The sequence below is a fragment of the Nothobranchius furzeri genome, chromosome 13, assembly GCF_043380555.1.
Source record: "Nothobranchius furzeri strain GRZ-AD chromosome 13, NfurGRZ-RIMD1, whole genome shotgun sequence".
NCBI classification, from domain to species: domain Eukaryota; kingdom Metazoa; phylum Chordata; class Actinopteri; order Cyprinodontiformes; family Nothobranchiidae; genus Nothobranchius; species Nothobranchius furzeri.
The window spans coordinates 41,599,534-41,612,240 of NC_091753.1; positions in this window are offsets into that span (position 1 = coordinate 41,599,534).

Sequence of the window (12,707 nt, forward strand, 5' to 3'; positions counted from 1 at the left end):
AGATGGTTTAAGTTTTGCGGGTTCACCTTAATGTGTGGAGGTGTCTCAGCTGTTTTTGAGAATTAAGTTGTTTTATGTTTGTTTGTTTTTTTAGACAGCTGATCTGATTTTGTCTACTGGAGACATTATCTTTCTAATCTACGGAGCTTTCTCCATTCAAACTGGGATAAGTGGCCCTCCAACTGAGTTAAAAGCATTTCATTACCAGGTCTTTTCTGATGTATTTCATTTAATATAGATATTCAATAACAACCATTTAAAAATCTTTATATGTTCTCTGTGAACCCTCTCATGCTCAAAATAAGTTTTGATAAAAGGACGAACAACTAAGTCCTTCAGGGGTACTTCTGAGTTAAAATAAACTCTCATGAAATATGTATGTGGAGTAACCAGGTAGGTAGGTTTTAACTGTTGCAAATCTTCGATGCCTGCCTCCAGAGGGTTAAAGAGACAATGTGTAGTTTTTACCATTAATTTCTTGAAATATCCAATATCCATCAAAATGTTTTTGAAAACGAATGAAATGATGCCCAGTTGTTGAAAAATATTGGCGGCTTTGTAACATATAGCCATAAAAGGTCTAAAATACATGGGAGCGCATCTAAGCCTCTGGGTGACGTCATATTAGATGCCATGTTTCCTTCTACGGGAGCCCTTGAGGACAAAATGCATTTGTAAAAAGCAGTTCCAAAATTGCACCATTCATAAACGTTGTTGTTTTGCACGTTTACCTCTTCACTTGTTGCCAGTGATGAAAGGGAGTCTGATGTGCTTGTTATTTTGCTGAAGTTTGCACCCCCCATGGCTTTTCGACCCTAATGGGCATCCGTTGGTAAGGTATTACTCTAACACAAAAAAAACTGCTTGCTTGCAATGATTTAGGTATCTACTGCCCCCTATCGCCAGGAAAAACACATACTGTCACTTTAAACGGTGGAAAGATGTAGGGGTACAAATAACACCAGGAAATGGGATTCATCCTTTATTTCATGTTCACTAAATATCAGTGTGTTTAGTCACAAACTGATACAATCAGGTTTAACCCTTGTCATGAGCTGAAAGTGATGGCCATTGATCATCAGCAGCACTGACCCTCCTCAGAGACAGTTGCTGCCTTCGTTGGGCTCCCTGAAACATGGCACACCTTCGTAAGGATGGAATGGCTTGGGAAGAATAAAAAGGTTTAAGTTTAAAGGCCACAATGAGCTGCTGCTAATTTCCACTGGAAGATATTCCACATTCCATGCTTTCGTTCTTTTTAAACACAGAAACAGTTTTGTTTACCTGTTTTGTAGCTACAGTTTCGCCGACGGCTGCCGGCTTCTTCAGGCTGACGCTGATGGTGGCGCGTCACTTCCTTCTCCGTTTATCTGCGGGCAGCAGAGGACGTTGTCGCCCTCTACTGCCCGCTCTCCCCTCTCCGACAATGCAGTCCCGTGCGTGGTCCAGCGTGTAAACTCCGTCGTCCCTGTTCATGGTCCCACATCCACGTCTCCTTATCTCGATTGCTTCCTTGATCCATCTTTTGTATTTTTGTTGTGCGGTGGTTATGATCCGTGTGCTGTCCCAGTCCATTATATGGTTTTCTCTTGTGCAGTGATCTGTTACGGCTGACTTTTTTATTGTACTTTCTGCTTCTTCTTTTGCTGCTCTTGTGTGTTTACGATTTGCCTCTTTCTCGCACTCCTTTCTGTGTTCTATTGTCCGTGTATTGAGCTGGCGTCCGGTTTCTCCTATGTATGTTTTATTGCATATTTTGCATGGGATTTCGTAAATAACTCCACATTTTTGTCCAGCTGGTATTTTGTCTTTTGGGTGTACTAATCTGTTTCTAACTGTTGTGTATGGCTTTGTTGGTGTGTTTATGTTGGAATGGAATTAGAAAGACACAGCAAGAACACACCTAAGATGTTCAAAGATATTCCACACGTGGACAGGATGCTGGACAGTTACAGGACCACAAACTTACCTGTTCAGTCTATATCCTTCATGCATGTCTTTGGTACCTAGGAGGAGAAAAAGAAAATCAGCACAATCCAACTAATTTCTATACAGCAAAAATTATATTATGAACAGTGGGTGGAGTTAAACTTTATCACAAGAACACTTAAACAAGATGCAGGAGCTGAGGATCAAACTCCAGGTCAAGAAGATATCCAGCAAAAAAAAAAATGCAGAGTCATTTTTGATTTTTTTGTGATCTGACTTCACTTCTGAATTTAAAGGTCAACTTTACTCATTTTTCAAAATACATTTGCAGTGGTTTCTTGTAGGAACTAAGGTCTTGTAAGTCATTCTCTGGGGAGAAATGCCTCGGTGCACCTGTTTGAGGACGTAGAAGTTAGCCGGAGAAGAAAGTAGCTTCAGAAGGAGGATTTGGATTCTTATTTCCTGATGTTTGGACATCTCGCCTCTGATTGGATAACAGAACTGCAACTCTACCACTGACTGTTTGCTCTGCAATGTTGATGTTTTATCTCCACAAATAACACAATCCTGGGTGAGTCCTGCTGTGTGGTGGAGTTGCTAATGCTAATGGTCAGCTTCTACTATTCGAGACGTTGTCTGCTGTTTCCTGGACGCTAAACCGACAACAGTAATGTAATGTGTAATGTCCACAAATGGTCAGTTTTCACCTACAAATTGACCTATAGGTCATCGGTCATCTACAGACCTAATTCCATCCTATGAGGTGGATTTTATATTCTAACTGTCAACAAGCCACAAGATCCTGCACTGCTTGTTGACATCCTGGAATCATAACATTCACATCCTGTTATTTCCAAGGTCCCTCACAGAGCACCCTTTTACCTAAGACTCCTTGCTTCACAGAAGAAAGAAGAAAGAAGATTTAAAATTAAATATGAACTTTTAAAACTTATAAGCTAGATAATCATTAAATAAAAGTTTGTTTGTTGCTACTTATCTTATAATAAATATAATGAAATGCTTTCATTAATCTGTGCTCAATGATTAAAGGTTGAAATAAATGTTATGTTGTGATTACATTGATTGATTGCATGTTTACTTGACAAGGTCATCACCATTTGCACTCAAACAAGAACAAAGTAAGGTAAAGTTTAACCCATGACACATAAATAGTCTTTTACCCAGATCAAAGCATCTGGTATCAAAGAAGGCGTGTTTCTGAGATTCTTGGTAATATTCCTCAAACTTGTCAACCTCTGGTTGGCTACACAATCATAACATGAGAACATTAAAACCAGATTACTCGGGTTTTCCCTGAGTTCTAGAGAAAGCTTCAGACCGGCCACCTGAAGCAGCACCTCTTTAACCACCAAAGCTTTTGACACATCGTCAAAACCTTTTTGCACCTGTGAAGCTGATACAACAAACAGTTCCTGCAGAACAAGCTGATTTGTTCAACTCCTTAAGAGTTATTCCTGAGACGCAAACTAGTTCCAACTGCCGTTACCTGGAGATGACTCTGGACTGCCTGGTCGTACTGCAGTTAATCTAAGGACTTCGGTAGCTGGGGTCTCTGGCTTGGACTTACATGGTCGCAGCGTATTTGCTGATGTCATCTGTGAGACTAATCAGAATACTTCTTCCCTTTAATTTCTTCTCCACAGATTTGTGATTAAACTAAATTTGTGTAATTAAAGATACATTTGTCCTTTTTCCACAATCTTTCCTACATCTACTGCTATAACATCATTATTTCAGCCTTCCTTTAGGCCATTGCTCTGGGTCTGCCTCTCCTTCCTGACCCTTTATGCTTTCTGTCTCTCCATTTGTGGTGCCAGAATATATAAGACCTGGATGCCCTTTTCCTTTTGTAAAATTGCCAAATTTCCACCCTTACGCTCTGTTCTGCTTTCTTTGCTGAGTATATCACTGAGCATAGCTGTACAGACTGGGACTGTGTCCTGTCAAATGAGGCAAATCCTCATTTGTTAAGTAAAAAATGCTACAAATTAGAAAACAAGTATAGATTATCAAGTAAGTATTTTTAATTTTTTTATTTTTTACGTTTTCTTTTGAAGCAGACCAAGTTGGAAACATAAAGTGACCCTCTACCATGTCTCCGGGTCAAAAGGGTTACACACCTGGATTCAGCAGAAACGGGGGTCAGTCCTGCTCTGAACCCTGCACATCTGGAGCCGACACTCTCAGACACACAGAGGAGACGCATAAATAACATCTCACACATGTACAGTATGATTTCCACCATAAATACATAAATGCACATACATTTCCCAAAGAACAAGTACACGGCATTTCTCCGCACATGTGCTGTGTATATCCATTCATATAGAAAACACAACATATGTCAGGTCATATAATCACACACTCCAGATGCAGATGGTCTGTCTCGTCGTCTCATGAATTGTAAACCTACTTTAGTATTTCATGTTTAAAGGGACACTTGTGTTTTATCACACTGTCTCAGACAGAAATATGCAAAGGTGCTGCAGCTGTTTGACAGCATGTTAACCTCCCAGATGAGTCCACAGCGGTGGATAAGACATCCCAAAGCACGGCTTGCATCGAACCGTAGATAAAACATCATTTGGGCTGTGGACTACACGCAGCAGCAATGCACAGTTGTTCTTTTTTTCCAGGCAATAAGTTACAATAGAAACTCAAAGGTAATTTATTGTAACTCAGGCCCAACTTTCTGTGGTTCCCCCTGAGTCTGAAATACCAGAACAATGACATGCATGGTACAGCAGGATCCATTACCAGCGGAAAGAGGTTAAAGGTCGAGGATAAATTTTAAGGTTGATTTTTTCACATTTTGTAAAGTATAATGTTTAGACAGAGTCCAATGGTGTGTTTTGCTGAAAGCCTGCTATTTCGTAAACCGATCCAGTTTTTTACTTCAGCAAACAACTTGACTATGAGATGGACAAACCAGTCAAACCAGTGTTTGCTTCCCTGCAGTCAAAATACAGAATTTATACTGTCACCAAATTCGTTAATCCATTTTCTTCTACATATCTGAGGTCGTGTCAGGAAGGCAACAGATCCAGGTGAGAAATCCTGACATTCATCTCCTAAGTGACGTTCTCCAGCTCATCCGGGGTGATCCTCTATGATCCCTGTCATTCCTGCGTCTTCATTCTTATGTTTTGCTTCTCTTGTCTCATGATCTGTGTTTCAGATTAGCTGTAGCTCCTCCATCTTCTTTCAAACCCTCCATCTGCAGATTCCCCTCCGCCCGTCTTTACTCTTACTGTAAACTGTTTGCAAGCAGTGCAGCTGGTCGTCATGGCGACCCGTTAGGCAAGCCACGGGTGTTCCTGTTTGGGTTTGACCCTGTGAAGCACTCAGTGTTTCTTGTTTTTAGTCTCATGAAGAACTCTGCTGCTTGTGGACGGGGTGGGTGACTTGTGTGTTTATTTATTTCAAAGGGCCAATCAGTCGGGCAAGTTTGTGTCAACATGAAGAGCCAGCTTCCTGTGATTGCCGACCACACACACACATGTACGTATACAAACCTGTAATATAGTGCATGTGCTGTAATTACGGGGCAGCATCCACACGTGGTGAAGGACACTATGTATACGATGGGACACATCTGCAAACATCTTCTCATCACTTTACTGATTTGCTTTCCAGCAAAGTGAATGCGGTTTAACAGTGGGAAAGTGAATTTCTGTAATTAAAGACAGAAAAGAGGCCAAAGCAAATACAGATGATCAATGAAATAATTCTTGTCAATATTGAAGAAACAAGATACAGGTGCTTTGCCAACGTGCACCAAGAAACCCAAACAGTCTTAAATGACCATCTGGTTTGTTGGAGAAAAAAACCCCAACTCCATGTCAGCACTGAAGTACTGAATGAATTTAGGCAGCACTCGTAGTAGTGTCCAGAGAGAGGAGATGCTGTCCTTGAGCAAGATAATGAAAGCGTCCCAGCTTATAGGATGCTGTCTCACACACACACACGCACGCGTGTGCACGCACACACACACGTCAGATCCATCTTTTCCATGTCCTTGTCTTTAAATGTCCTGTGGGTGAGGAGTGTGACCACGGGACTTCCTGTTTTCATTTGGTGTTCATTCTAAATTCTATTTGCAATCACGAAGCCCTTTAGTAATAGTATTAATGATCCGTCCTCACGCTTCTGGTTCACCGCAGTACTTTGATAAAGTTTTATTTTATGAGTCCATAAATTACAAGTTTTTTCCTGAACATGAGTTTTGTGGGGTAAAATACTAAATGGTTTAACACTGATGACATAATTAAGTGATAAATGGAAACTTTCTCCAAGCTCAAGTTGATGCTTCACTGCAGCTGTTTCTCATATTTGTCTGCAATGATTAAAGCATCACAGAATTATTGTGGGAATTTACTTGATTGAAATAGTTTTAAATGCAGCTTTTAGAACCCATTTCCAAAATTTCACCATGATGTGAGGAGCTAGTGATCTCATCTTCACACTGTGGACCTGGCGTTGCTCAGATTCTACCTGGTATTTCAAATCAATAAAGATCTAAGTGAAACTGCAGGCTCAATATCACTAGAGAAAACAGCTCAGCTGAATATTCACCCATCACCGACTGAAATATTGAAATACTGCAAAAACAGGAAAAAATAAAAACATAAACATCAACCAATGGGATGTTTTTCATTCATCTATGGGCATTGTTTTTAATCTATAACAATAATTGTGGTAAAACATGCTATACGCAGTAATCTGTTAGTAAAACCAAAAATGACCCACCCAACTTTGGTGAGCACTGGAACATTCGTCTTTTTAATATCTTTAAAGTGTTTTCTTGAGCCGGTACAGGGTTAATGAAATGCCACTCAGACCCACCACCCTCTGTAGTAAGAATACATCACTTGCAACTTCAGAGTGCCGTTCCGCCACCTGTTAAGACTTTAAAAAAATTGAACTGGCACTGCAGTCTGCTTCCAGCACGTTTCCTACATGTTTTAGATAATGAACACAGCTGGTTTGTTTGAATAGTGATGAAATGCCCCTCTAGACACTAATCAAGGCTGAGGAGACATTTCAAATGTTAGATTAAGGTGTTAAAAAGTCAAATGCACAGCGAGGAGATAAGTTTCACTTTTGCTTTGACCACAGATAATTAGTAACGGACACTAGGGGGTGCTAAAAGCAACCAAAACTGCTTATCAATCAATCAAAGATACTTTATTAATCCCAGAGGAAATTATCAAGAAAGTTGAGGAAAAGTGGAAAAGTAAATTAAACAACACAACTAAGTGATGAAGATGTACAGAGAACAACTGATGTGATAATTTTCAAAAATAAAATGTAAGAGCATATAATAGGCAACATTTTCCTGCAGCACTTGGACTTTCCACAAGGAGGCAGAAGACTTGTAATGAACTCAGCGGAGCAGAAGTTGGAGGAATGTACTAATCCTGTTAAAGACGTAGAGGTCCAAGAAACTTAAACTTATGCAAAGAACATGTGATTTACTTGAAGGGGTTAATTGTTATCTCAAACATACCTTTGTAGCTCTTGGGTCTTGCTGGTGAAAAGGTGGAGGTTGAGTCATCGGGCAGGAGGTGGTACCATAAAAAACACACAAACACTTTCCTCCCTGCAGAAACGCTGACCTAAGACTGAAGGTATGAAATCTTATCACTGCACAAACCTGGAATTCCTTACTGGTGAATGGAAAAAGCCAGACTATGTTTGCGCGACAGAGTCTGAGTGCATGTTTTGTGTGTGTCTGGCTTTCACTCTACAGTTATGCAGGATGTGTGTCCACTTCAGTCGAGTGGACTCGTTTGTTACAAAAGTTAATGAAATCTCATCTTTGTCTCTCTCTCCCTGTTTTTGAGTCTTCTTGTTCTGACATCCATTTGTCCTTTTCTCTGCTTGTAACGCTCACAAATCATCCTGACTTTTCTTTTCCAATGTCATTCCTTCTCCAAAGTACACTCAGCATCTACAAGTAGTGGAGAGAGTCTCTATTTACTAAATCAATGTCCTTAAACAGTTTTCTCACTGTGATGTAGTGACTCAGTTCTGGTTCAGCACTGATTCATTTGTAGTTTTCGTATAACTGCTCTGTTTTTTGTCCTCTGCTTCCATTTGGTCCATCTTCTTGTAAAAAATATTCTCAAATCTTATCAGAAGAGTCATTTGAGACTCAAGCTGAGTTAGAACAAGATGATTTGCATTATGGGGTGTGACGTTTCAGCAAGGGGTTTAAGTGTTTATTGATAAAGCGTGGTATGTTTGAGCAAGTGCAAAACTTCATTGAGGTCATTAAGGTTTTTAACATAGTGAAGCTCTGGGTTTTGTGTTGAGTATTGCTGCAGCTTGTCAATGGCACAAGGTCTGCATTGGTTTGGTTGGCAACAAGAATTTTTAAAAAAGAGCTTATCATGCTCATGCCTAGCCTGTGACATCATCACATATTAGTGTTTCGCTAGCTTTGTGTAATCTGGCGAGTATCATTCTGACATAGTTCGAATTGTGCCAGGACAAAAAGCCTGGTGCTATTGTGGGCTTGTATGATAGAGATTTAGCCCTCCCACTTTCCTAATGGGTGTGGCCCCGCGAGGAAAGTTGACCATTGAGCAGGATTGATGGTTTATCCCTTGGGTCCATGTGGCAGGGACGAGGAGTGAGCACTACCTCACTCCTGCCACGTGGACCTCAAGGGATAAACCATCAATCCTGCTCAATGGCCAACTTTTCTTGCAGGGTCACCCATAAAGACAGTGGGAGGGTTAAAGGGAATTTGCAACTAGTATAGTGTTAAAGGGAGACTAGGCAGTTTGGCTTGCTTTTATCACCCCCTAGTGTTCGTTTTTGAGCCAAAACCTATCTCCTTGCTGCGTATTGCTCTCTTTAACACCTTAATCTAACAACTGAAACATCTCCCAGCCTTCCTCGTGGCTGTGTTCTCTCCCCTCTGCTCTTTTTCCTGTACACCAATTGCTGCACCTCCAACCACGAGTCTGTCAAGCTTATCAAGTTTGCAGATGACACCACCATCATCGGACTCATCTCTGATGAGAGATTGATGAGTCAGCCTACTGAATGGAGGTCAAACTGCTGGTGTCCTGGAGCAGCCACAACGGCCTGGTGCTAAACACCCAGAAGACAGCAGAGGTTATTGTGGGAACCCCCCCCCCCCCCCCCAACCCTGTCTGACACTCCCGTCACGAAGGTGGACTGGTGTTGCTTCCTGGGCAACACCATCACCCAGGACCTCAAGTGAGAGCCCACCATCGCCTCCCTCATCAGTACAGTGGATGAGGGAGTTCTACACTGCAATCATCGAGTCCATCCTCACCCCTTCAATCACCGTGTGGTACACTGGAGCCACCATCAGGGACAAAAAGAGGCTGCAGCATGTCATGTGCTCTGCTGAGAAGGTCATTGGCTGCAAACTCCCTTCCATACTGAACATGTACATCTCCAGGACATTGAGGCATGCAGGTCGGATCACAGCTGACCCGTCTCACCCTGGACACAGTCTCTTCAACTCGCTCCCATCTGGCAGGAGGCTCCGATCCATTTGGACCAGAACCTCTCACCACTAAAACAGTTTCTTTCCCTCTGCGGTCGGACTCATGAACGACAATCATAGACCTGCACACTCCAACTGCTGTGTTTCAGTCACATGACCCTAGTGTTGTGTATGCATCTGAACTGATCCGCTCTGACCAGTACCTACACTGACTTGAATAAAGTAGCTGTTTATCTAATTATTGATTTCCTTTCCCTATATTATTATCATTTCATTGTGTTTATTTCTTAATTTTGCTTATCATTTATTTTTTCTTGCACTAAGTACCGCAGCAATTTCCTAATGTTGTGATTCTCACATGTATAGCAATAAAAACCTTCTGGTTCTGATTCTGATTAGTGTCTAGAGAGGTGATTCATCACTAAATTAAACTAATCAGCTTTGTTCATGATTTAAAACATACAGGGAAGGTAATTCCATCTTTTAGTTCTTTTTAAAACACAGAAAGGTTTTATAAAACTTTCTGTGTTTTAAAAATAACTAAAATATGGAATTAGAATTTCAACACAGCAAGAACACACCAAAGATGCAGGGAAGGTGCTGGAGCCAGACTGCAGTGCCAGGTATATAAGCTCAATTGTTTCCAAAGTCCAACAGACTGGACAGGCAACTGTGAGGTTGCAAACCCTAACCCTAATCCTGTAAATTGACATTTAGGGTTAGGGTTGGGATTAGGGCTCAAGAAACTGATTACAAAGTATCTCTTAAAAGGTGCAGAAGAGCAACACACAAAGATGGAGAAAAGCTTTTTGACCATAGCAGCATATTGACTGAGGTTTTCCAAATCCAGTAATTTTCTAATAGATCCTAGGGTTGTGGAGAGCATATTGCAGGCTTTTCATAATGAGTGAATTAGGCTTAAATGAAGGTTTCAGTTGAATTCAATTCCTATTGAAACTTTGTTGTCTCTACTCCAGAAACTGTAGGAAAGGATGCAAAGATAAAATGGTAGATAGAAATAAAGTGTGACGCCTGCATGTGTTCAAAGTCTCCTAGAGTGAGACAACAATGTGGATTATGGAGAAAGCAGAAGCTGGAGCTTTCAGTTGAGTCAAGTTTAAAGGGGCATTATGGAAGTTTGACAGCCAAAACATGTATAGAAATTATAAATTTCTTCTTCACACATTCTCCTGCAATGCCCTGGTCCTGTAGAATGAGCCCTGGCATTTTTACTGTGATTGCCTGTTTTTCTGTAAAATCACAGAAAAAGAGAGCTGCTCGGGTCGAGCAGGCTGCTTCATGCGCGTTCACGCTCAGGCATAGCCCATAGCATTTGCTATCAGTAGCTTTAGCAGCAGAGAGAGAGGTAGTGCCAACTCAGCGACTTTGTCGCTGTTCCTAATGCCTAGTGATGAACCTAGCTACATTTCTAAGGACCCTTAGCTACTTTCTGTAGAACTTTCTTCTAGATATTTCCTGCAAATTAGCAACAAAATAGCCATTTTCGCTAAGAACCGTTCTTTGGTTTGACGTTGTTTCAGGTGTTATCAAGGATATAAAAGTTACAGATGTTATGAATGATACTGGTGTGTAGCTCACCTTGTAAGATGTCTGACTCTCATGTAGAAGACCTGGTTTCAATTCTGGATGTGAACATAGTTTATGTAGAGTTTCTTTTTTACATTAATGGTATATTTTTTACAGTAAGATGCCCAAATTTTTATTTGAGACTCGCCGAACGGCATTGAATTCACAGATAAAAAAGATGTGGGTTCTACTTTCATTTTGAAACAATTTTTCAAGCAAGAGAAGGGAATGATCTGAGCATGCAGGAGGACTGACCCATCTTAAACCTTTGTCGGCTGTGCTGAAGAGAAAGGTACAGAACCAAATTATTTAATTAATTAGCTGCGCGTTCTCCTGTCCTCTGTCCTCCAGGCCACACACACACGTGCGCGCGCACACACACACACACACACACACACAAGGGACTGTCTCAGCTGTTATTTTCGTCAAGGAGTGTGCACATACAGCATGCACGCCTCGTGCACGAGCCTACTATTGAAGCTGCCGTTACGCTTTTGGCCTGAGGGGGCAATCGTGAGCATAAAAATTCAAAAGTCCACAAAGTCCCTTTAATAAGTGCAAAATCGTAACATGTGCATCGAGACATTAGTGTGTAGTTTTTATGATTTCGCACCCATTCAGACTTGAGTCACCTGAGTGCTCCAGCGCGTCTGGATCCTTCATTCTATTGTCCTCCAGCTGTTCGAGCATTGGTGCAGTAGCTGACACACAAAGAACTATTTATAAATGTCCATTATAGCTTTTATTAGGCAACGTTCAAAAGAAACAGCAACATTAAAAAAGGGATTTTTGGCTGGATGGTAGAGAAGATAGACAACAAGACGTGTAACTTTGTAAAATATTGGTAACTTTTTGAAGATTGCTACTGCAGATCGGCCAAGTTACATTTGTTTCTTAACTATAATTTGTGTTGAGGATTTTATATGTTTTTGAGGCAATATTTTTCTGTAACAGGAGCAAACCATCAGAAATAACTACTCATCAAATGCTAAACTTTCTATGTTTATCTCACAAAGGTTGCTTGATGCAGGTTGATGCAACGTTTTTCTTCTAGTGATTTCATTAAGTGTTCAAAGCTTTGCTCTTTTGACTCACCCTGCTTTCTTCAGAGGAAAGTTTGATTTAGAAAAGGCTGCAGATGACTGATTAAACTTCCTTGTTTCTCAAACTTCTGTAAACAAAATGTCACATGATTTGTATCAATGTTACTTCACTGTTTTCATTTCTAACCCTGTTTAGCTTATATAACTGCCTTCCAACCAAACAGTCAATGATAGAAGAGCGAAAACTTTGGCTCATCAGTTAAACCGTTTCTTTGATTCAAATACAGGAAAGTGTCTTTTTCTCTTTCCATCCAGGTTTACAGTAAGTGACACGGAAAGCTCAGACTGTTTACTGAGTGCAACCAGTGCAGCTACAATGCAAGATGCTCACTTTAACAACGCAGATGAGATTGACAAGGGCACTTCTACAATCTCAAAATGGCAACCTTGCAATGGGTTGAGGACCAAAATACAAATAAATTGACACAAACTGCAACATAATTGAGGTCATATTACATAAAAGGATGTTCTCCTTGTGTCATGAATAAAATTTATTGCTAAATGTTACAGTGATTGTGATTAAAGGTTAAAAGTTGCACACAGATTTGAGTCTTTATCTAATCACCAACAGTCAGTGT